The sequence below is a fragment of the Mirounga leonina genome, unplaced genomic scaffold (genome assembly GCF_011800145.1).
Source record: "Mirounga leonina isolate KUSES-001 unplaced genomic scaffold, KU_Mleo_1.0 Mir_126, whole genome shotgun sequence".
Taxonomy (NCBI): domain Eukaryota; kingdom Metazoa; phylum Chordata; class Mammalia; order Carnivora; family Phocidae; genus Mirounga; species Mirounga leonina.
In genome coordinates this window covers 434002-457611 of record NW_023270314.1, presented here as the reverse complement: position 1 = coordinate 457611, position 23610 = coordinate 434002, and the positions used below count along the sequence as shown (strand labels likewise).

Here is a 23610-nt window from a genome sequence, read left to right as displayed (position 1 = left end):
CTCTGTAACTGTTTTCCATAACAGCTGTACCATTTTACATTCCCACCAACAGTTTCTCCAAATCCTCATTAACACTTGTTGTTTTCTGTGTTTTTTTGTGTGTTTGTGGTGTTTTTGTTTTTGTTTTGTTTTGATAGTGGCCAATTTAACAGGTGTGAAGTGACCTCTTACTGTGGTTATGATTTGCATCTCTGTAATGATTAGTGATGTTGAGCATCTTTTCATATGCTTGTTGGGTATTTGTTCCTTGGAGCAATGTCTATTGAAGTCCCTTGCCCGTTTTTTATCAGATTATTTGCTTTTTGTTTGTGGTGTTGATGACTTATAGGAGTTATTTCTATATTCTTGATATTATCCCTTTATCAAATATATGGTTTGCAGATATTTTTTCCAGTTTCATAGGATGCCTTCCCATTTTGTTATATTTTTTCTTTTGCTACACAGAATTTTTTTTTAAGTTTGATGTGGTCCCATTTGTCTATTTTTACTTTTGCTCCCTGTTCTTTTGGTGTCATATCCAAGAAATTATTGCCAAATCCACTGTCATAAATCTTTTCTCTTGTTTTATTCTAGAAATTTTATATTTTCAGATCTTATGTTTAGGTTTTAACTCATACTGAGTTAATTTTTGTATATCGTGTGAGGTAAGGATCCAACTTTGTTTTGCACATGGATATCCAGTTTCCACAGCACCATTTGTTGAAGAGACTATTCTTTCTTCAATTGCATGGCTTTGGCCATATACATAAGGGTTTATTACTGGGCTCTTATTTTTGTTCCACTCTCTAAAGGTCTGTCCTGTCTATCTTTATGCCCATGCCACACTGTTTTTATTATGCTTTTTAATGTTTTAAAATCAGAACGTCTGAGACCTCTAGCTTTGTTGTTCTCTCTCAAGATTGTTTTGGCTATTTGGGGTTCTTTGAAATTCCATATAAATTTTAGGAAGTTTTTTTTTATTTTTTGTTTGTTTGTTTTGGAAAAAATGCCATTTGGGTTTTGATCAGGATTGCATTGAATCTGTAGATTGTGTTGGGTAGTATGGACATTTTAACAATATTAACAATATTAAGTCTTCTAAGCCATGGACACAAAATGGCTTTCCTTTATTTCTGTCTTTTTAAATTTACTTCAGCAATATTTTGTAGTTTTTACTGTCCAAGTCTTTTCCCTCCTAGGTGAAGTTTATTCCTAAGTATTCTTTTTGATGCTGTTGTAAATGGTTTTGTTTTCTTAATTTTATTTTTAGGTTACTTATAATTAGCATATAAAAAGACACCTGATCCCTGCATGTTAATCTTGTATCCTACAGCTTACCTGAATTGATTAGTTCTCACAGTTTTTTGTTGGAATCTTTAGTGTTTTCTGCATATGAGATCATGTAGTCTGCTGACAGACATATTTTATTTTTTTCTTTCCATTTTGGATTCGTTTTATTTATTTTTCTTGCCTAATTGTTCTGGCAAGAACTTCCAGTACTGTGTTGAATAAAAATGGTGAGAGTGGGCATCCTTGTCTTGTTCCTAATTTTAAAGGAAAAGCTTTCAGTTTTTTACTGTTGAGTAGGATGTTAGCTATGAGTTTTTCATATATGACCTTTATTATGTTGATGTAAATTTTTTCTATTACTAGTTTTTTGAGTGTTTTTATCATGAAAAGGTATTGAATTTTGTGAAATGCTTTTCCTATATCAATTTAGGTGAGCATGTGAATTCCCTCAGTTTTTATTTGTCTAGAAAGTCTTTATTTCTACTTTACTTTCTTTTTTTTTTTTAAGATTTTATTTATTTATTTATGAGACAGAGAGAGACACACAGCAAGAGAGGGGACAGAAGCAAGCAGAGTGGGAGAGGGAGAAGTAAGCTTCCTGCCGAGCAGGAAGCCAGATGCGGGGCTTGATCCCAGGACCCTGGGATCATGACCTGAACTGAAGGCAGACGCTTAATAACTGAACCACCCAGGCACCCCATCTACTTTACTTTCTTTTTTTTTTTTTTTTAAAGATTTTATTTATTTATTTGACAGAGAGAGACACAGCGAGAGAGGGAACACAAGCAGGGGGAGTGGGAGAGGGAGAAGTAGGCTCCCCGCAGAGCAGGGAGCCCGATGCGGGACTTGATCCCAGGACCCTAGGATCATGACCTGAGCTGAAGGCAGTTGCTTAACCAACTGAGCCACCCAGGCGCCCTCTACTTTACTTTCTAAGGATAGTTTTGTGAGATTTAAAATTCTAGGTTTGTGTTGTGGTTCTTTTTTTTTTTCTCTCTCAACATTTTGAATGTTTCACTCTCTTCTTACTTAATGGTTTCTGATGAGAAGGCCAATGTAATTCTGAACTTTGTTCCTCCATGTGTAAGGTGTTTGCATGTGTGTGTATTTTTTCCTCTGACTTCCTTCAAGTGTTTCTCTTTGCCTTTGGTTTTCTACAGTTTCGATATAATACACCTAGGCTTATTATTTTTGGAATTAGTCTTGCTTGGTGTTCTCTGAATTTTCTGAATCTGTAGTTTGGTGTCTGTTATTAATTGGAAAGTTTCCATCGTTATTACTTTAAATATTTCTCCAGTTCTGTTCTCTTTCTTCTGCTTCTGATATTCCAGTTACTCATGTGTTAACATATTTTAAAATTTTCTCACAGTTCTTTTGCGTTTTGTACTTTGCATTCATTTCTGTGTAATAATGCATTTCAGTTTGGGAGGTTTATATTGACCTATCTTCAAGCTCATTGATTCTTTCCTTGGCCATACTGAGTCTTCTAATGATCCCATCAAATACATTCTTCATTTCGGTTATGATTTCTAGCATCTCCTTTTAATTCTTTCTTAGAATTCTTTTCTCTCTGCTTACATTATGTATCTGTTCTTGCATGTTGTCTACTTTTTCCATTAGAGTTGTTAACATATTAATCATAGTTATTTTAAGTTCCCTTTCTGACAATTCCATCTGTTTCATATTCTAACATCTGAGTCTGGTTCTGACGCTTGCTTTGTCTTTTTGGACTATGTTTTTCTTTCCTTTTGGCATGCCTTGTTATTTTTTTGTTGAATGCCAGACATGTTGAATTGGTAATAGGAATTCAAATTAATAGACTTCTAATGTGAGGACTTATGTTAATCTGACTAGTAGTTCAGCATAGTTCAGTGTTTGTTTTAGCTATTGGAGCTGGAGGCTTTAAATTTTTCTAGTGTCCTGCTTTTATCTTCTCTCTTGGTGTTAGGCTATCTTTAGTACTATTTCTCAGAGAGACTCTGTGCCTTGAAGCCTTTAAGCATACTCCAGTATTATTGTACTAGAGTCCTGTTGTGATGGTGGTACAGTGTGAATGAGGGAGAAATGTTCTATAATCATTCAATTAAATCTCAGTCTTTCATTGGGCCAGTGTCTCTGTCCTGTGACCTTCACAAGTTTTTCTGCTTATATAGCTACTCCCCTCTCACCACCTTCCATGAGACAAAAAGAGGAGAGGAAGATGAAGTAAGAATGCCCTACCTCCACAGCTCTGTGAAAAGGCTCTGGTAAAATCTTTCACTCTGCAGAGGAAGCTTTTGTTATTGAGAAGGCTCTGGGGCTAATTCACAAGCATTACTCTCCTTCCTCTGACCTCACAGGAGAGGATCTTTTCTTGGTTCTTTACTATGAGAACCTGTTCAGGTTCCTGGAAGTAAAGGCCATGAACGGTTGGGAGCCTATCAAGGACTGTGGCCTTTGGGAATCTCTTACTCACGAGCTAGTTCACACTCAGCCTCCAGCAAGTCATCAAAATTACTTAAAATTATACTTTGCCTACCAGTTTTTGGTTCCAGGGGTTTCTGTGTCTGATAAGCACATCTCAGCTATGATTCTATTTCTGTTTCTGTTTCTTTATCTCAGTCTGTGTCTGTATCTATATCTATGTGTGAATATATTGGGAATCACAGTTATTTATGGGATGTGGTATATATTTTTGTTTTCCTGTAGTATATTGTATATAGCAAATGCTCAGTAGATATGTTCTTAATATTTCAATATTATAGAAACATATTTAGAAAAATATATTTGAAGATATAGCTTGTTTCCCTTCTCCATTAGCACTCTGTCACATTAAAGGGGATGATGCACTTAAATGAACACTAGCTCTAGATCGCCTAGATTTTTCAACCACTTATTAGCTCTGCGATCTTGGTCAAGTTATTTAACTTCTCATTATGTCATTCAACGTGTATGTATAATGAAAGCAAAAAGATTTCCTTGTTGAGAGGTTGGTCAGGAGTTAAAAGAGTATATACATGTATACAAAAGCATTTATAGCACTGCCTGGTATGCATATTATAAGGACTCAACAAATGTTAACCATTAGCAGAAAGAACAATAGCATGATTCTTATTCAGTAAAATCTGTATGTTTTTGTGTGACATAGAACTTTGTTTATTATTTGGCTGCAGTCTTTTTTGTTCAGCCTCATCAGCAATTACCCCTACAATATTAAACTTTTGATAGCTCCCTAAGTATGTTACATCTGTTCATTTTTTGTCTTTTCTAAATATGCTGCGGCCATGTCCTGGCATATCTTTTTCCTGTCTCCAGTTGGCAAAGTCCTAACCACCCATCCAGTCTTATCTTTAATACTATCTTTCATAAAATAGTTACTGATTCTTCCAGACGGCCTTAGCACTTCTCTTCCAGAGTTCTTACTGCATGAGTACATGAATATCTACTGAATACTGATGTATTACTATCGTTTGTTTTTTGAGGCACTGAGAGTAGGGACCCAGTCTCTTCATTACTGTTACTGACTTGGTGCTTAGCACATAGTTATTCAATAAATATTTATTGAATGAATGTAAGTGAAATGACTCCGAAGCAGATATTGGCCAGTTCACATAAAAGTTTTCTGTCAGGGCATAGCACTGATACATACATTACTGCCCTTCCCTACTGACTCAGTTCTAACATTATCTGTGCTCCCATGAAAGCAGGTCCATCACTTTCTATTATTGTTAACTGTTTTCTTGTCTGTCTTCCCCACTAGAATGAGAGTTAGTTTAGGATATCAGCTCAGTCGTTCTCATTTTTTAAGATGCCAAGGGAGGATTCTGTACAGCAATAACTATTTGTTGAACAAATAAGTTATTTTAGTGTTGCATGGTGGGAGAAAAGAAGGAAAGAAGGAAGAATGAAAATTTTAAAGGATAAGTGGCAACAGTATGTTTTATGTAAGTAATTAGAAAGCAAAAAAATGATGTTTGAAGTAGGTTAAAGTAAGTAAAAAATAGAATTTACATTTTTGTTTCATTCTGCTGGTTAAAAATTTCAAAGAATGTTGGTGAAGATGCCGAGAAAGGGGAACCCTCTTACTCTGTCGGTGGGAATGCAAACTGGTGCAGCCATTTTGGAAAACAGTTTGGAGCTCCTCAAAAAGTTAAAAATAGAACTACCCTACAATTCAGCAATTGCACTATTAGGTATTTACCCAGAGGATACAAACATACTGATTTGAGGGGACTCATGCACCCTGATGTTTATAGCAACATTATCAACAATAGCCAAACTATGGAAAAGAGCCCAAATGTCCATCAGCTGATGAATGGATAAGGAAGATGTGGGGTGCATGTGTGTAAGTGTGTGTGTGTGTGTGTGCCTGTTTGTGTGTGTGTGTATAAAATGGAATATTTCTCATCAAAAGAATGAAATCTTGCCATTTACAACAGTGTGGATGGAGATAGAGGATATATGATAAGTGAAATAAGTCAGAGAAAGACAAATACCATATGATTTCACTCATGTGGAATTTAAGAGACAAAACAGATGAACATGGGGGAAAGAAGAGAGGGAAACTGTAAAACAGGCTTTTAACTATAGAGAACAAACTGAGTGTTGCTGGAGGGGAAGTAGGCAGGGGGATGGCTTAAGGGGGTAATGGCTATTAAGGAGTGCACTTGTGAAGAGCACAGGGTATTGTATGTAAATGATAAATCACTAAATTCTATTCCTGAAACTACTATGTTAACTAACTGAAATTTAAATAAAAACTTGAAACTGAAAAAAAAATGTCAAAGATCCTCAGTGTTAAAAAGAGATTGAAGAGTGAATTTAAAGGGTCAAATAGTTGGATAACAACATTTTGGGGTGTAAAATAATTTTTTTTCTCTTGGTCTCAGTTAAAGAAATAGAAATCCTTATCATTATTGAAAGATAGGAATGAAAAAATGCAAAATTGACTATATTCCTTTTTTTTCCATTAACATAGTGGGATGTGGTCTTCTGGCTATAAATTTTTTCCGATAGCCTTGGAATGTAATCTCAGAAGAGTGCATAATATAAATCATTCATTTCAGAGGGAATTTCATGAACAGTGGTAGTGATGATAATGAATATGTGTTCTTCTGACAGGTGTAATAGAATACAGATAATCCTCTGTTCTCTCTTTTTTTTTAAGTATGTTGTATGGCAGCCAGGAATAATAATATCTTTTATAGAAATTATCATAATATTTATACATTTTTCTTAAAGAATTATCTTGACATGTAAGTTCAATAGGATGGCAAGCAATATGAAAAATTCCCTACTGGAAGTGATTAAATTGAATTTACACTGATTGTGATTACGGAAGAAGCAAGCTTTTCTTTTTCATGGTTTTGCTACAGTTTTGCTGGAGTTCATTTTTGATCTTTAGAAAGTACTAACTTTCAATTAACACAGTACCACTCAGTTTGAAACAAATATTAAAATAACTACTTATTAAAAGACAGTTAGGAAATCTTCATTTAAAACTCTGAGGAATTTTTTTAAATGATAATGAACATCTCCATATATCTGCCAAATGAATGGATTTAGTAGTATTCTTTTAAGCCATCAACATCTAAAACAGTCACTATTCCTAAAAAAAAAGATACATCCTGTTGTATAAAATCTTTCTTAAAGATAACATAATTTATTGTAAGTGAGCCTTGTGTAGGCACATAGCTTAGACTCTTCATGCTTTTCTAATTTCATTTGATCATTAATCTAATTAATCTCATAACATGCAAAACTACCTTTTCTACTCTGTTCCTTGCTTACTCTTCAGTATGAAAGCTCTCTACTGAAGGTAATGTCTTCTCTGGGCGTTTTCTGTACTTCCTTCTACTTCCCTATCCATTGCCTCTCTAGTGCTTCTTATTTCATTGCTTGTTTTTAAAAACAAAGAAATATTAACACGGGTATCTATAGCCATTTACTTTGAAAACTAAATGAAACATGACAGGTTTGGATAGGATTATATTTTGATTAACTAAAATTTCCTTCCATGAAATACCAGGCATCTGAATATTGAAATATTAAGAGTCAACTGTAGTTCTCCTACTTTCTTATTATTCTATGAATGGTAGCAGCTTGAACCATGCTAACTACTTCAACCTGGCCTTGCCAAATCATGTCAGGATTTCAAAGAGAAAATGGACCTTTTGGAAAATACATATTTCTAGATGGGGGGAAATGTATTCTTAAACTGTCACTAGTATTTATATGGGTTTCCCAGTTTTATCAAAAATGGTCCTAAGTTATTTTTACTGTAACTTCAGTTTTGAGCTTTGGTGTTCTCTCTGTTTTGTCTTTTCTTCAAATTCTCCAAACTCAAAGTTTTTGCCTATGATATTCTAAGACATTTCAGAACAAGAGATAATTTGGTTGATAACTGAGTATTTTGAGTTACAGAGTTCTTCATGTGGGTGTGTTACAAGAATGCTATGTAAAATACTTGAAAAAGAAATTCTCTACTTCCATGACTTACCTTTGAACAAATGGATTTAGGTATAAAAATTCTATTTAAGAACAGAACTAAGTTTTTCTTTGAGTGTTTACAATGTGTTGCTGTGCTGTGCTTTTAAAAATATTTTTTAGTTCACTTAATCCTTTTAAGATATTGAACAGTAGCTACTGCTGTTTCTATTATATAGACATCATAATAGCTAACATGTGTTGATCACTTACTGTATGCCATGCCCTGTTGTAAGAGCTTTGCATGATCTGTCTCAGTTACAGACTTTATCAGAAGGTATCATTCTTACCCCTGCAAAGTACTAAATTTCTGAACACATTAAACAATTTGCTCAAGTAGACCAGCTATTTAGGGATTACTCTTGAGGTGATCACACTCAGATCTGTGAGATTTCCAAGCCTGTATCCCTCTTTCTATGCCAGTGCTTCTCTCCCTCTCTCTCTCTTTTTTTCTTTTTTAAGTAGGCTCCATGCCCAATGTGGGGCTTGAATTCTATGACCTTAAGATCAAGAGTCGCATGCTCTACTGATTGAGCCAGCCAGGTGTCCACTATAACACATCTATGCTTATTTTAAAATAAAAACTCCTTTAAATGATTTAGTAATTTAATAGCTTGTATCTTTCCCCAAGTCTTCAAAATACGATGTTTGTGTTTTCTTGGCATCGCACCACATACCCCCAAAGTGCACATTCATTCCATTTCGAGCATGTAAGTAGGTCAGTATGTTTCTTGCAAAGCCTCCTCTGTATGTATAGCAGTTTTACAAGGAATGGTGTCAAGTTGACTACACTGCCCTTCTATATACCTTCGCATTGCTTTGCTAAAAATGCTCTTAGGATTGGGTGTGTCCGATCAGTCCCTCCTGGATCTCACAGATACACCTGCCAACTCAGATGTCAAACTTCCCAATGTGATGAAGACAGTTCGGGAGGTTGATGCTTAATGAGTTCTGTGCAGCCTTCACCACACATTTTTCCTACTGAAGTCCAGAGGCTCTGAGATGTTGACAGTGATAATTTAGCCTTGAGCTGAACTACTATTAAATTGTCTGTCTAGAGGCAAAGAAGTGCAGACGTTCTATTCTCCATCTCCATGTTACCTCTGTACTCACATTTTCCTATTAGTGGCCCATATTTTCCTGTGATTTTACACATTTTTCTCTTGCTTACAGCAAGATAATCTTATTTTACAATAAGTGCCAAAATCCATGTGTGTATGCGTCAGCTAGCACACTGTGCTGCTAGGACTTGGGAATGAGCCAGTCTGGCGATATGCTTGTCATGCACATTTATACATACAAACCATTCTGCTGGTCATGTGCCAGCCTCTGGCCATTTGCTACGTGTGTGTATGTGTGGGTGTGTGCTCCCCCTTCCACCGAGTTTAAAGATTCCTGTAATCTTGTATGTACCACCTCTGGCTCCTTCATGCTTTGGCGGTTAAAGTGAATGAGTGTTGTTTATTAAACAATGCTGCTTGCATCAGACCTTTTTTGTGAGTCACAGAAAATTATTATTCACAGAAGGTGGCTCAAGAATCACTAGCCTGACAGAAAGTAGGGATTTGCTAAGTTTTGTTGTTAAATAACCTTATTTTATCAAACAGATGTGTTTTGAGTTGGTATCAAATGAGCCTTTGTAAGCTGCAGGTCCTTTGAATGGTGGGAAAGCAAGGGAAGATATTCTCCATTAGACTGACTTTCGAAACAGTTTTCTTAGCTTGGATCTTATAAGGAGAACTTTTAAGCCACCAGCACTTGGACTGAGCAGATAGTTGTCTTGATTTATGGCCAACTTTTCTTCCATCTGTGAGCCAGCTGAAGTATGCCACCTCCTTTTTGAGACCTCCCCTGACTCATGCAGGCAGAATAGATGTCTTGGTTTCTATTTTCTCCTTATGTACTAAGCATATGTCCAACAAGAGCCCTTTTAAGTATTATCTTGCAATTGGTGAGGGCCTACTTCCAGAGTCAGCACGATATTATTCAGTTTCTAAGAGCAGGAGTGATCTCATTTTATCTTCCCCTATCCCATGCCTGACCTGGTGCTAGGCCTATGGTAGGTGCTCTGGAAATACACGATGAGGAAGGGATGGATGGGTGGACCCTGTAGCATCATGATTCCTGGTAGTAAACTTCCGGACCATGATTATAATATAATGACTCAAAATTTGCAGCCCGACTGTCTCTGTTTCAACCCCAGCACCCCAGCTCTGCCAGATGTAGCTTTGGTACCCAGAGCAGGGTACTTAACCTCTCTGTGCCTCAGTTTCTTATTTTATAAAAGAGATAATGACACTATCTCAGAGGGAGTATGACAGTCCACGTGAAGCGCTTGGCACGGTGCCTGGCACATAGCGAGCCGCTGTCATGTTTCTGTTCTTATTCTATAACTTACAAAAGTAGAATTGTAATGTTCTGAGACAACAGACTGCTTGAAAAATGTGTTTTGGGAAGCAGAGATGAATGGAAACTTAATTATGCCTGACAAATATCCCATGGTCTTGTGCTGTGAAAGGGTATCTTTGTTAGTGCCTTGTTTGTTAGGAGTATGTTGAGGAATGGAAGGCCGAGGCCACAGTGAGAGCTCACTGCTGCTGCTGATGGAGCCCAGAGGTTCCATCTGGTGGGACATTGCAGTGTTACGAAGGCCATGGTTTGACTCTTCTAATTTAGGTGAACACTTGTGAGAGGTTAAGAAAGAATCAGGTTTACCAACGAATCTGTGTCCAAACCAGGAAGGGGGTGCTGTTATTTTTACTCTGGAACAGTGGGTATATATTTCAGGCAAACCAGAATTACTGGCAAGCATAGTATACACTTCCAGTATATATGTCGTCTGGTTGGTGGAAGAACCTTTCTAGAATATTCTACCTTTGACAGGCATCTTTACCTTGAAAGTACTTTCAGAAGAAGATAATGGATCGTTTAGCCCAACTCCATTTATTCTCATTCATTAGTACATGGAATAAGCTACAGTTGACTTTTAGTCTCAGCTGCTATCCCGGATCCCAGTGTTAGCTGACTGGTCTGGGGGAAAAGGGCCAATACCTCTTCCCTCTCGTAGACTGAAAAGCAGTGGAAGCAAAAGATGATGACATGAATTAAGAATTTAACTTTTCTTTAATCTGAACTTTTAACCAACGATTATGTCCCTGAGTTGAATTCCACTTTTTAAACAGGGAATTGTAACCAATAGAGTTTTGCTAACCTAGGTCCTTTGTCCGGCAACTGAGGAAAACGAAACCTATTCAAATTAGTGGCTTTCCTTGGTTTTGCCTTTTTGGTATCAGAACCAGACTAGAATTCAGGTTTCTGTTGCTGAATCCAGTGTTTGTTCAGTACCCTGGTTAAATCATCAAAGAATTCTGCATCTAAATAAATCAAATAACTCTCTATATCTTTTACTGCTGAAGCTTTCTACAAAAAAAGTATGAAATTAGGGAATTATTTACATCTGGCTTTATCCTCTTGTGAGAGCATTTGGATTTGAGAGCCAGTGGCACCCTGCCAGTGACAAATGGAGGCACTGGGATTGCCTTCCCATCATCTGCTACCTTTTATGGTGTGGAGGGATTTCTTGCTCTCCTTTGTGACCCAGCTGCGGAACAGCTGTGGTTGAGGCTCCTGCTCTTCCACTCTCACAAGGCAGCTTTCCTAACCATCCCCACGGGATTGAAGCTTCTGCAGCAAGTGTGTCAACTCAGCTGTGTGAGCCAAGGCTGCCTGAGAGGGGTTGGGGGGCAAGCAGCAGAGCAGCTTGCTTCCCATGATATTTGCTAAAGAGTTTGGGATGGAGTGATCCAGCCAAGGCTCATGAAGTTGATCCTGACACAAACAAGAAGCACTCACTGCACAAACAGCCAGCTGAATGGTTGGACTTGTTGCGAAGAGCTGAGATTCAGGGGCTTTCCAGTTGCCCTAATTCCCTAAACGGAGATCAACTCACATTGACCACTTTATCCATCCTAGTCAAATTTCCTGTTGGAAACCAATTTTTATGAACTTTTGGTGCCATCTTATGGACCACGGAATGCTGATAAAAATTGTGATTTCTTTTTTTCCCCCTGGTATAATGGAGGTGTTGACAGTAATGACAGTTTTGGGTATCACTCTGGCCTCACGATTTTTTTTTTTAATTTTTTTTTTTAAGATTTTATTTATTTATTTGAGAGAGAGAATGAGACAGAGAGAGAGAGAGCATGAGACAGGGGAGGATCAGAGGGAGAAGCAGACTCCCTGCTGAGCAGGGAGTCCGATGCGGGACTCCATCCTGGGACTCCAGGATCATGACCTGAGCCGAAGGCAGTCGCTTAACCAACTGAGCCACCTAGGCGCCCTGGCCTCACGATTTAATCAGATTCACCCACTGGAGGCTGTGCCCTTTTATCACTGAAGCAACGATCCCAGTGAGAATATGCATTTAAGAAATGTGTTTTTAGTGTTTGCTTTTCCAAAACATTTAACATTTTTTATGCATTTATGACCACCTACTATGCATCTGGCCCTTGGCTAAGTGTTGATGGAACAATTCTCCTGAAGTGGTTCACAATTAGAAAAGAGGATAACAAATGATAATTAGAGAATTTATGTTAAGTGTCACAACAAAAGTAGGAATCAAGTCATTGTTAGAGCACCCAGGAGGAAAAGACTCAGGTTAAAGAATTCTGGGCAGGTTTAATTTGGCCAAGGCCATGATCGGAAAGTTATCCAAGGCATCCAAAAATTGATTGGGGGTTATTTTCCCTAATTTTCAATTAAACTAAGGGGGGAAAAAAAAGCAGACATTAATTTTATGCCTAATTATGACCTAATGTTTTGATTTCTATGTTCTTTTTTATTTATTTATTTTAAAGATTTTATTTATTTATTTGACAGAGAGAGTTAGCAAGAGCAGAAACACAAGCAGGGGAGTGGGAGAGGGAGAAGCAGGCCTCCCGCCGAGCAGGGAGCCCGATGCCGGGCTGGATCCCAGGACCCCAGGATCATGACCTGAGCCAAAGGCAGATGCTTAACGACTGAGCCACCCAGGCGCCCCTCTGTGTTCCTTTTTAGAACTCCCAGTGTGTCTCATACCCTTCCGCTGACATTTGTAACTTCCCCTCCCCTTCACAGCCAGACATATAGAGAGAGCGGTCTGCAATTGCAGGATCCATGTCCTCACCCCCACCCCTCAAACTTTCCCCCACCTCCTTCTGGCTTCAAGACTTATTATTTACCTTACTGAAGTTACCAATAATCTCTGTGTCATTAAATCCAGTGGATGATTTTCAGCATTTGACATAATTGACTATTTCTGTTTTCCTAAAAGACTGTTTTACTCTACCTCCGGCCTTTTGGTTCAGCCTTGTTAACAAACTGCATTCTTGACATCTCATATGTCCCAAAGGTACCTCAGTCTTTACAGTTTTCAAAACTAATCTTACTTCCTTATCCTAGTCTTCTTCCTCCATTATTTACATGCTTTTTCTTTTTTTCTTTTTCTTTTTTTTTTCTCTGATCTCACCGTCAGGATCCTAGAAGTCATCTTTGTTACCTCCATCTCCCTCATCATTCCCTCTCCCTCTCCTATCCATCAGGTAATTTTATCTGTAGTTTCTAAATATCCTTCATGTCAGTCCAGTATTCTTTATCTCCATTAGCAATCCCTTTACTGTTTTTTAAAAGCCTGGACTAATCTGCCCCCATGCCTTCTAATCCCATTCCAACCCATTAGCCATGCTGCCCGCAAAATGAACAGATAATGACAACTTGCTTCTTGGAACCCATAAGCCAGGTGTGCTCTACTTTTCTGTGCTTTTCATATGGCCCGCCCTTTCTCTGTCTCCCTCATTCTAGGCTCTGTACAGTGGGTTTGTGTTCCTGCCCCAGAGATTTTACCTTTGCTGTGTCTCAAGTTAGAATACTTTTTCTCCCCTTCACCTAGTTAATCATACACACCTTTCAGATTTTTAGAACAAGCAGTGATTCCCTTTCCAAGTACTCAGCTAGGTCAGATCAGCTGTTCTAAGTGAAATTCCATAGCCCTTATTTTTGTCATGCCCATAACGACTCTTGTTTTGGAAGCGTCACAAGGGCAGAGGTTACTTTTTTTTTATTCACCATTTTCATCCTAGTGCATACTACAGTGATAGGCAGATGATAGATACCCGATAAATATTTGTTGAATTAAGAAAACCAATTAATAAATTTAAGGAATTGCTAAAAGTTCATTATTTTAATTAAAAACAGATATTTTTCTGTTTGGTTTGTGATTTAAAGATAAATTACATGCATTACTTTTAATATCTAAAAGTAGCCAATTTTAATACTTTTAAATGATTGGCATCATTTTATTTTTTTAAGATTTATTAGTTTATTTGAGAGAAAGAGGACGGGGAGGGGCAAAGAGTGAATTCCAAGCAGACTCCCCACCGAGCGTGGACCCTCAGTGCAGGGCTCCATCTCACGACCTTGAGATCATGACCTGAGCAGAAACCAAGAGTTGGATGCTTAACTGACTGCACCACCCATGTGCCCCCAAAAATGACTGGCATAATTTTAAAATAAAATGTTAGGATATATTTATCTGTAATGTAGTTATAAATTTGATTCCAACAAAATTTTTACTTCACCACAACTTCATCAGACATTTTAATAAAATATCTGAATATAGTTCTTATGAACTAATATTACAGATGGAGAATAATTATGATAATATGTTGATTTTAACTTGACATTGAGTTTAGTATAACAATGCAGTGTAACACCCAAAGCAGTTTGCCCAGATGGAGCTTACAACGTGGTTGTATCCTATCAAATTAATTATGTCCCACTGAAATGTTATTACAGTATGTGTGGATGACCTCTTTAAGCTTGAAGGGAAAATATACAAGTGAACAGATGTAGAAAGGAAATGAACACTTGTAATATAACAGGAAATCTGAGTAAGCTAAACACCTTCAGTTCTATAATATTTTAGAAATTAGCTGTTTGTATTTATACCCTAAAATCTAACTTTTTTACTCATAACATCAAAGCAGTGTAGAAAGCAATGTATAATTTAGAATTTTAAAATTATTATTTTAAATATTTATGAAAAGCAAGTTATTGTAAGATACATATTTTCTCTTTTATTGAAAACATTAAATTCTAAAAGTTCTTTTTGTTTTTGTTTTTTTTCCTTTTTTCTTTTTCTTTTTTTTCCTCCCTTCTTGGCATTCTTGCAAATTTTCTCCTTTTACTTTCTTCTCATGCAATGTACCAAGTATCTGGTGTTCTTTCTCCTTGCCAGTGCTTGGTCTGTGGCCTCCTATCTGGCCAGTCTTACCTAAATTAGTTCTCCAGACTCTCTTGCCCTAACATCTCAGTCAAGTAGAACTTGATTACCCCACTGTGTATTTGCCTTCCTACCAACCCTTACTCATTCCCATTTGAGTAACTGAACCTGCCTTCACCTAGGTGCCACAAGTCACAGATGCCGAGTTATCTTAGATTCCTGTTTTCCTGTTCTACCCATATACCCAGTCCATCAGCCATCTATCTTCCAGCAATTCCAAATCTAACCACATCTTATCACTTCCACTTCACTCTAGTCTTTGCCACGGGGTAACCTTCTAAGTGGTCTCCCTGTTTGCTTTTCTGTGCCTGAAACACTTTTCCACCCAAAATGTGAAGTGTTTTCATAAAAATCTAAGTTTTATCATATACCTTTATGTAGAATCGTCCATGGTGTTCTTCCTAGTCAAAAGAAATTCCAGTGGTTGTTTCAGCATCACGTGTACTGAAATTGAACTGATACAGAAAGGATTAAATGGCCTTGATGCAAGGATTACACACTCATGAGCTGTTCCATATTTTTTGAAGTTCTCAGTCTGTACGACCCTTCGCTAGTTAACACCAAGGAAATGATAGGAATCAAGGCAGCATGTGGTATTCAATATCAAAGCTGTTATTTTCACTACCAAAAAAGAAAAATGAATTCCAAATTCCGTACAGTGTGTCCTACGCCCTATGCAGTCTGGTCCTTCCTGTCTCTCACGCTCATTTCCTGTGACTCTCTCTGGGAATTACATAATTTTTTACAAAATTATTTTAATAGCTACATAGCATTTCATTGAAATGATATCTGCTTAACCAAGTCCATGCTGATGGACATTGAGTTTGTATAAACAGTACTGCAATGAAAATGAATAGCCACTTCTTGGTATTTACAGATATTTCCTTAGAACCAATGCCTAGAAAGAAAATTGTTTGGCCAAAGTAGATCTATGATTTAAAGGTTTTTGATACATATTGTATTGCTCCCCAGGAAGATATTACCACATTTTTACTATATTTTTGCTATTTGTTGTATGAGTACCTGTTTTTATGAACCCTTGGAAATATTGAGTTCTTTTATTTTGGGGGAACTTCATGGATAGATGAATAATAACATTTCAGTGTGTTAATTTGCATTTTAGGTAAATTGAATATTGAGTAAGTTTAACATGTTTTTATAGGGATTTTAGCCATTATTTTTTGGTGTTTGCAAACTACTTATTTGTGTCTCTCACTTTTAGGCCAGAAACTCAGCTCTTTGTGGGCAATCCACTTCTTTATCTTTCTGGAATGAAATTCACTCTGTTGCAGTCTTTCATCCCACTTGGTCAGCCCTTTAATTTCAGCCAGTTCTGTGGTCTGCTCCCCTTTCAAAGGTTCCCCTAAATCTGAGAGGCACAGCGGTGTTCAAAAACGCTGGGAAACAGACTGCCCTGGTCAAGTTGGCCTGAACCAAAGCCTTTACCTTAAGGTCTGATGGCTCTGCAAGAGGACCTGGGATTGGGTTTCAGGGAAGCTTTGCTCAGGTTGGGAGTTCTGGGATCCAGCCTTCTTAGGCAAGCCACAGAGCATCTGTGCTTCTGGTGTTCTTGACACCCTCTCCAAATGCTGCCCCTGAACATTGTAAGGCACTCCCTGTCATGGCTAGCTTCCCTCAGTGTTATTTGACATAATTTTTCAATGAGTTTAAGCCTTATACAAAATATTCCAAGTATTATTCAGGCAGTTTCTGCTTTAGGATGCATAGGAAAAGAGATCACAAAAGGCCTGGAATTTATTTATTTGAGAGAGAGAGAGTGAGAAGAGAGCATGAGAGGGGAAGAGGGTCAGAGGGAGAAGCAGACTCCCCACTGAGTGGGGAGCCTGATGTGGGACTCGATCCTGGGACTCCAGGATCACGACCTGAGCCGAAGGCAGTCGCTTAACCAACTGAGCCACCCAGGCGCCCAAAAGGCCTGGAATTTATAGAAAGGGGGACTGGGAGGACAATTTAGGGAGGAAGAACATAAACTAGTATCAGTAAGCTATTCAGCCACATTCATTTTTGTATCTTATTCTATCATATTTTAAAGCTTTCTAGAAGAAATATTATTCCATCCCTAAAAAAAAAAAAATGTCGTGGTCAGATTTTAGGTATCTGATATTTTCATGGGGAAGTATTTTAGTGGTATGAAGATGAAATATTTCATCATGAAAGTTACCACTGGCCCTGTCCTTCTACTTTGCCTCTAATTAAAGTTAGCTCTGGATGATAATATATAATGACTTGACGGGTATGAAAATTAAATGGTTTGATATAAATCATCTTGGTTTGTAAAAATTACTTGAATTGTTAGGCTTTTTAAAAATGATTTGTTTTTTTTGTCTTTTGAGAAGGAAACACTTTTATTTCCTAAAGGCACTTCATACATAAACAAGATGATGTTAAAATGGACTATCAGATAATGCCCTTTCCATTTGTAAGTGGTGGTCTTCACAAATTAATTTTTCAAGAGTATCTTTTTAGTTGCTTTTCCTTCCTTTGCACTCATTAAACCACAGTCCATGTTTAAACAACACATTTACCAAACTATACTTAAGGTTTGGGACCTGTTGTATGGCTGCTTCCCTTTCTTATGTGTTGTCCATATAGATAGACACTTGCATGTGAAATGAAGATGTGAATTTCATTGGTTCTGGAAAATGACCACCATCCATAATTGTCAAACATCCTCCAAGGGTAAACACTAAACTGTACGGAAGTGGCCTCTAGATACACAACTGCAGGAGGCTTCCGTACTAAACTTACAGCAGCCTCTGAATAAGGAGCAGGGACACCGAAGGGAAATTGTCTGCTTTGTTCTTTGTGTTACTCTGTTTGGTACGCCAACCAATACTGAAGACCCAGGTAGTCCCTGGTTACAATATAAATATTTGGTTACAACTTAGACTTGTTCTGAGGAACTGTTTTTATGGTTTTATAGACAATAGTACATGTTAAGTTTCCAGATGTGAAGTGGAGAAATTGCTACTCTGTTCACAGCTCTGTACTTTACTGAAAACATGTGAACATGTGAACTAAATAATGAAGAAGTAACTATAAGCTATTAAGTTATATAAAGACAATAGTGATAGCCTATTTATTTTTTGACTGGTTATATTTACACAATACTTGGATGACTGTTGAAGGGCAGGTAAAGTCTTATGAGAGCAATTTAGTTCATAGGACAAGATTAATACACTAATTACATTCTTACATAAATACAAATTTAAAAAATGTATATATAATGCAGTGCAATCATGGCAAATCTTGATGTTTTCTGGTGTCATTCAGTAAAACAGCAGTTCTGAGCTATGGGATCAAGACACACTTTATGGGGGGTGGTTGATATAATGACTAATTTATTACTAAAAAGTATGTACAAAATTTGTGGTATGGTTTACTTTTTCAACTGTAACAATTCAAGCTAAAACCTAATAGTGTAATTCTCTCTCTCTTTTTAAAAGATTTTATTTATTCATTTGAGAAAGCGAGAGTGAGGGAGAGAGAGCAGAGCGGCATGAGGGGCAGAGGGAGAAGCAGACTCCCCGCTGAGCAGGGAGCCCGATGCCGGGATCACAACCTGAGCCAAAGACAGACACTTAACCAGCTGAGCCACCCAGGCATCCCCCAGTGTAATTCCCTCTTATACTTAGTATTCCTGAGTGCTTTAAGTGGGAGTTAGGAATGTTTGGGGGGAGTGTATGTATTTTTGTATAAAAATATATATGTATAGGGGCTCCTGGGTAGCTCAAGTGACTAAATGTCTGATTCTTGATTTTGGCTCAGTTTGTGATCTTAGGGTTGTGGGATCAAGCCCCACATTGGGCTCTGTGCTGGGCATGGAGCCTGCTTAAGATTCTCTATTTCCCTCTCCCTCTGTATATTTTGTAGTTGGGAAAAGTGTTAATCAGCCATCAGAAGAGGTGCTGCTTGCCGTGTATACCCACCTGGGTGGGCACCGGTTTCTGAACAGTGGTAGTAGCATCCAGTTTAATTAGAAAACAAAATAAGCCAAAAGTGACTCCCACACTATGGAACAGGCTATATAAACTTTACAATTTACCTAACGTGTAGGTTTTATTGCTTCCAGTCAGAAGAGGGAGGACCTGACAAAGCCTGGCCCTAAGAATGATTTTTCCATGAGTTTAAATAATACCGTCTGGTATCTACGTTTTTAATACTCAGTGTAGTGTTACAAGTGATATACTAATGCAAATATAGTGTAAGGATATTGATAATCTCAAATCCCTAATCCCTGGATACAGGTGCAGCCCTTGTCCAGGGAAATGTCCATTCTCTCTTCGCATCCTGCTCATTCTCCCCGATCCCACAGCCACTGCTCCCAGATCCCACTGTGCTCTTCACAGTCCAACTGGTTAATTCTCAATATGAGAATGAACATGTGAACTAAGTAACTAAGAAGTAACTATAAGCTATTAAGCTATATAAAGACAATAGTGATAGCTTATTTATTTTTTGGCTGGTTATATTTACACAATACTTGGATGATTGTTGAAGGACAGGTAAAGTCTTATGGGAACAATTTAGCAAATTAAATATCCGCTCTCCACGCACTTTATATATGAAGGGACTTAGTCTAGTATCTTAGAGTTCAAGTTGTATAATTAGCACAGAGGTAGGGACTCTTTTAAAAGTAATCATATCATCACAATTAAGAGAAAAAGGAAATTACTAGCAGTTGGATCCATCACAGAAAGCTTTATAGAAAATTGAGGCTTCAGTTAAGGCTTGAAGCAAAAAATGCATATGAACAAGTGAAAAAATGAGCAACATTACAGACTGGAAGAAATAATTAAGGGAAGACACAGGAGCTACAGGTAAGGCAGATGAGGAAATTGGCCTGTTATAGTAGGGGAATTTATCCAGGAAGATTTGAGCTAGATTGTGGAAGATTTTGAAAATTAAATTGATTATTGAATAGAACGAGTGGAAGCTAGGAGCTATTAAAATATTTCTGAGCAAGAGCATAACCTAAAAACAGTTTCATTTAAGGAATATTAATCTGATGAAATGAGGTTTATTGAGTCAGGACATTTGAAATCTGCTGTGACCCTCTAGATGCGAAATGAGAGGGACTTTTAGTTAAGGCAGGGGAAAGTGTTAAGAATGAGACGCATTTTATAGAAAAATTGTGAAGCTTAGTTTCTAGGGAACCTGGGTGGCTCAGTCCATTAAGCACCTGCCTTCAGCTCAGGTCATGATTCCAGGGTCCTGGGATCGAGTCCCGTATCGGGCTCCTTGCTCAGCGGGGAGCCTGCTTCTCCCTCTGCCTGTCGCTCCCCCTGCTTGTGTTCTCTCTCTCTCTCTGACAAATAAATAAAATCTTTAAAAAAATTTTAGTTTCTATCATGACATGAAATTTGGAAAATGATTTTTAGATTTTGGTAATTAGAAACCAAATAGTGGCATTGAAGATGGAGGGAAGGATTCTTTTGAAAAGATAGAAGGAAAAAATATCAAAGAATGTCAGAGTTTTATATGATAGATCTGAAGCTAGTTATTTCCATATGATTTGTGATTTTTTTTTAGCAGCCCTCCAAAATTGGTATTAATTATATTTACTTTCCCAAATGAGGAAAAAGAGATTCAGATGTGTTCCTAAAGATACTCAAAGTCACTCACACAGTTAAATAAGTAGAGTCAGCAAGATTCAAACACAGCCTTGTTGTCTCAGGGCCAGTTCTTTCAATGGGAATTGGAGAAATTTTTTGCCCACAGTGCTCTGTAGCTAATTCCCCTGCTTATTGGGTTATGTGTTTGTTATGTGCCTCTTGCAACTAGGACTCGAGGCCAAGCATGCTATGTTGTTCACAGTTCCATCCCTGTTACTTAGAGCTGTGCAAGGTGAACAGTAGGCCTTCAGTAAATAATTTTTAACCAACAAAAATCAAGGAACAAGCACATAAACAAGTCACAGAGATGGTGGTAGAAACTGAGCCTCCCAACTCACATTTCCCATATTTGTCACAGCTGACCACAGTCTCTTTTACTTGGTTTTCCAAACCACCACACATGTTCAGACGTCAACCAATATACAAAATGAGTAATGGTGCTTGATGCGAGGAGTTTGTACAACCAGTGGCTACTCCACAATGCTTCCTTGTAGGAAATGCTGACAAAATCTAAAAGCACCAAGAAAAACCTGCCGAGAAATGACTTTTTCTTCTCTACTTTCTTAACTGTCATCTTTCTAAAGCAATAATAGTTGAAAGGATAAATTGGATTTAGCCTAGCATTAACCTCCCAGGCACCATATTTCTTCCTAAGACCCAGTAATATATGTGTGTGGTTGGTTTATGCATTTGGTTGACTCTTGATTTTATATACTCTTGTGAGGATTTTATTTTCCTCCTCATTATTTGGCACTTGACTAAATAAATAGTGATCAAAGCAGAAAGATAGGTTTTTGCATGATGGTTTGGTACTCCCTCCCTAGAAAGAATGTTCTGGCCTTCAATGTGTTTATTTTGCATCTAGGAGATGTTGGGACTCATTGCCTTTAATAACTTGGTCCACTGAACAACCAGAGTCCTTTGAGATCTGGTGCATGTTTTTAATGCTACATACTATTGTTTTGCCAGTGGACTACACACAAGCATTTTATAACCCCATTTACTGTGACATTGGTAAATGAGCTAGTTTCTTCTCTATCCTGAAAAACTTAAAGTGGAAGAAGGTTCACGGACCCTTTATATCTTTGTATATAACATTTGTACAGACTCTTTACAATGACAGCTTTCATTTTGCATCTTATCCTCTGCAAGTTCTTTGTACATCATTTTCTAATCATTTAAAGGCTGACCACGTTTCTGAGACTGTGTATATAACAAAACGTATTCTTTGACATTCAGAATTCTGCATTCTATTGCATACTGTGTGTGTGTATGTGTGTGTGTAATAGTTAGCATTCATTAAAACTTAAAATATACCTAGGTACTATAATAACTACTTTTTATGTTTCTGCCTTAGATAATCTAATCTTATGAAATAGATTTGATATCTTCTTTTTAAAATTAATATACTTTATCTTTAGAGCAGTTTTAGGTTTATAAAAAAGAATTGAGGGGCGCCTGGGTGGCTTAATCAGTTGGGCATCTGACTCTTGATTTTGGCTTGGGTTGTGATCTCAGGGTCATGGGGTCAGGCTCTGCGAGCAGTGCAGGGTCTGCTTGGGATTATCTCTCCCCCCTTCCTCTGCCCTTCCCCCCACTTGTGCTTCCCCCCAAATAAATAAATAAAATGTTTTTAAAAAATTGAGCTAAAATTTCCCATATACTCCCTTACCCTCCTACCACCCTACACAGTTTCCCTGTTATTATCAGCCTGCATTAGTGTTGTCTCTGAGTTTTGACAAATATATAATGACATGTATCCACTATTACTGTATCCTACAGAATAGTTTCACTGCCCTAGAAATTCCCTGTGCTCCACCAATCTTCATTTTTATCATAGAGAACATTACAGCTATGCGATGATATAATTTTCTATAAACATGGCTACGCCAATGGGGGAACTGTTCTGTCTGCCTAGAATCCATGATATGAACTTACACATTATACTGCCTGATTCACTACAGTTATTTAATTATTTTAAGTAATCCTAACTTTGTAAGATTCTTGCTAAGTCTTATTAACTTCATGAAAGTATGGTACGTGTGGGGAGCATTGTGCCTGTACTTTCCTTTTTTTCCCTCTGAAGTTAAAATGTTATGAGAAGTATGGCAGGCAATTAAAATTTTAATTATTGGGTATTTAGCGAGACTTGTGAGTGAAAGAGAAGTTACTGACTGGTGTAGTATTAGTAAAATGAAAGAAGAAATGAAGATGTCGGTTGTCTGCCGTCTGCTATAGACGGTGGAAGCTGTATGTAGGCTGGGTCCTACTGGGGAGAGTAATGGCGAATAAAGGATGTAGCGACAGTGAATTTTTTAAATGAGTGAATGAACAATAAGGAAGGGGTAGATGGAGAAATGAGTTGAAGTTGAATGGTGGGATGTAGAATATTAGGTTAATTACACACCTCTACCTTTGCAAGATTTATCTCTGTAACAGTGTTTAAAAAATATATCTGAAGAAAGAGAAAAACATTGCTTGAAGTTCCCATGGTAGAGAGAGTATAAATTAGAAGGAACAAGGAGATAAGATGAGTTCTCTTTACTCTAGACCATGACTTCTGGACAGGTCCACCACCCAGTGCCTCGCTGCCACTCAGACAACATAACTCTTCTTTCCAGCCTCGTGAGGCAAGACAGACTTGCCCCAGGAAGGTTCTTCTTGGGGCTCTTCTCCTACCTCAAGCCATCCCTTTGTGTTACTCTGTAGGCAGTTTTAGTTCAGAAGCCCTAACACAGTAAAGAACATAGTTTTAGGATCTGCCAGGACTCATGTTGTTTCATGAAAAGTCAATCAATTGCCTACAAGCCTTTTCCCCTACTTTTTGCTTATTTTCTTCTGGTGATGATGGTAATGTTTACTTAAAACTGTAGCTAGGAAGAAGCGCTAACTTTAGATTAAATCCTGGTTTAGGAGTATTTT

The 23610-nt window shown here is 37.6% G+C and overlaps 1 protein-coding gene across 1 annotated transcript in view; it reads left to right on the top strand.

Annotated features, from left to right (window-relative positions):
• Positions 1–23610, top strand: part of TMTC2 (transmembrane O-mannosyltransferase targeting cadherins 2) — a 392764-nt gene that overhangs the window by 280221 nt on the left and 88933 nt on the right. The gene's annotated exons all lie outside the window — the stretch shown is intronic.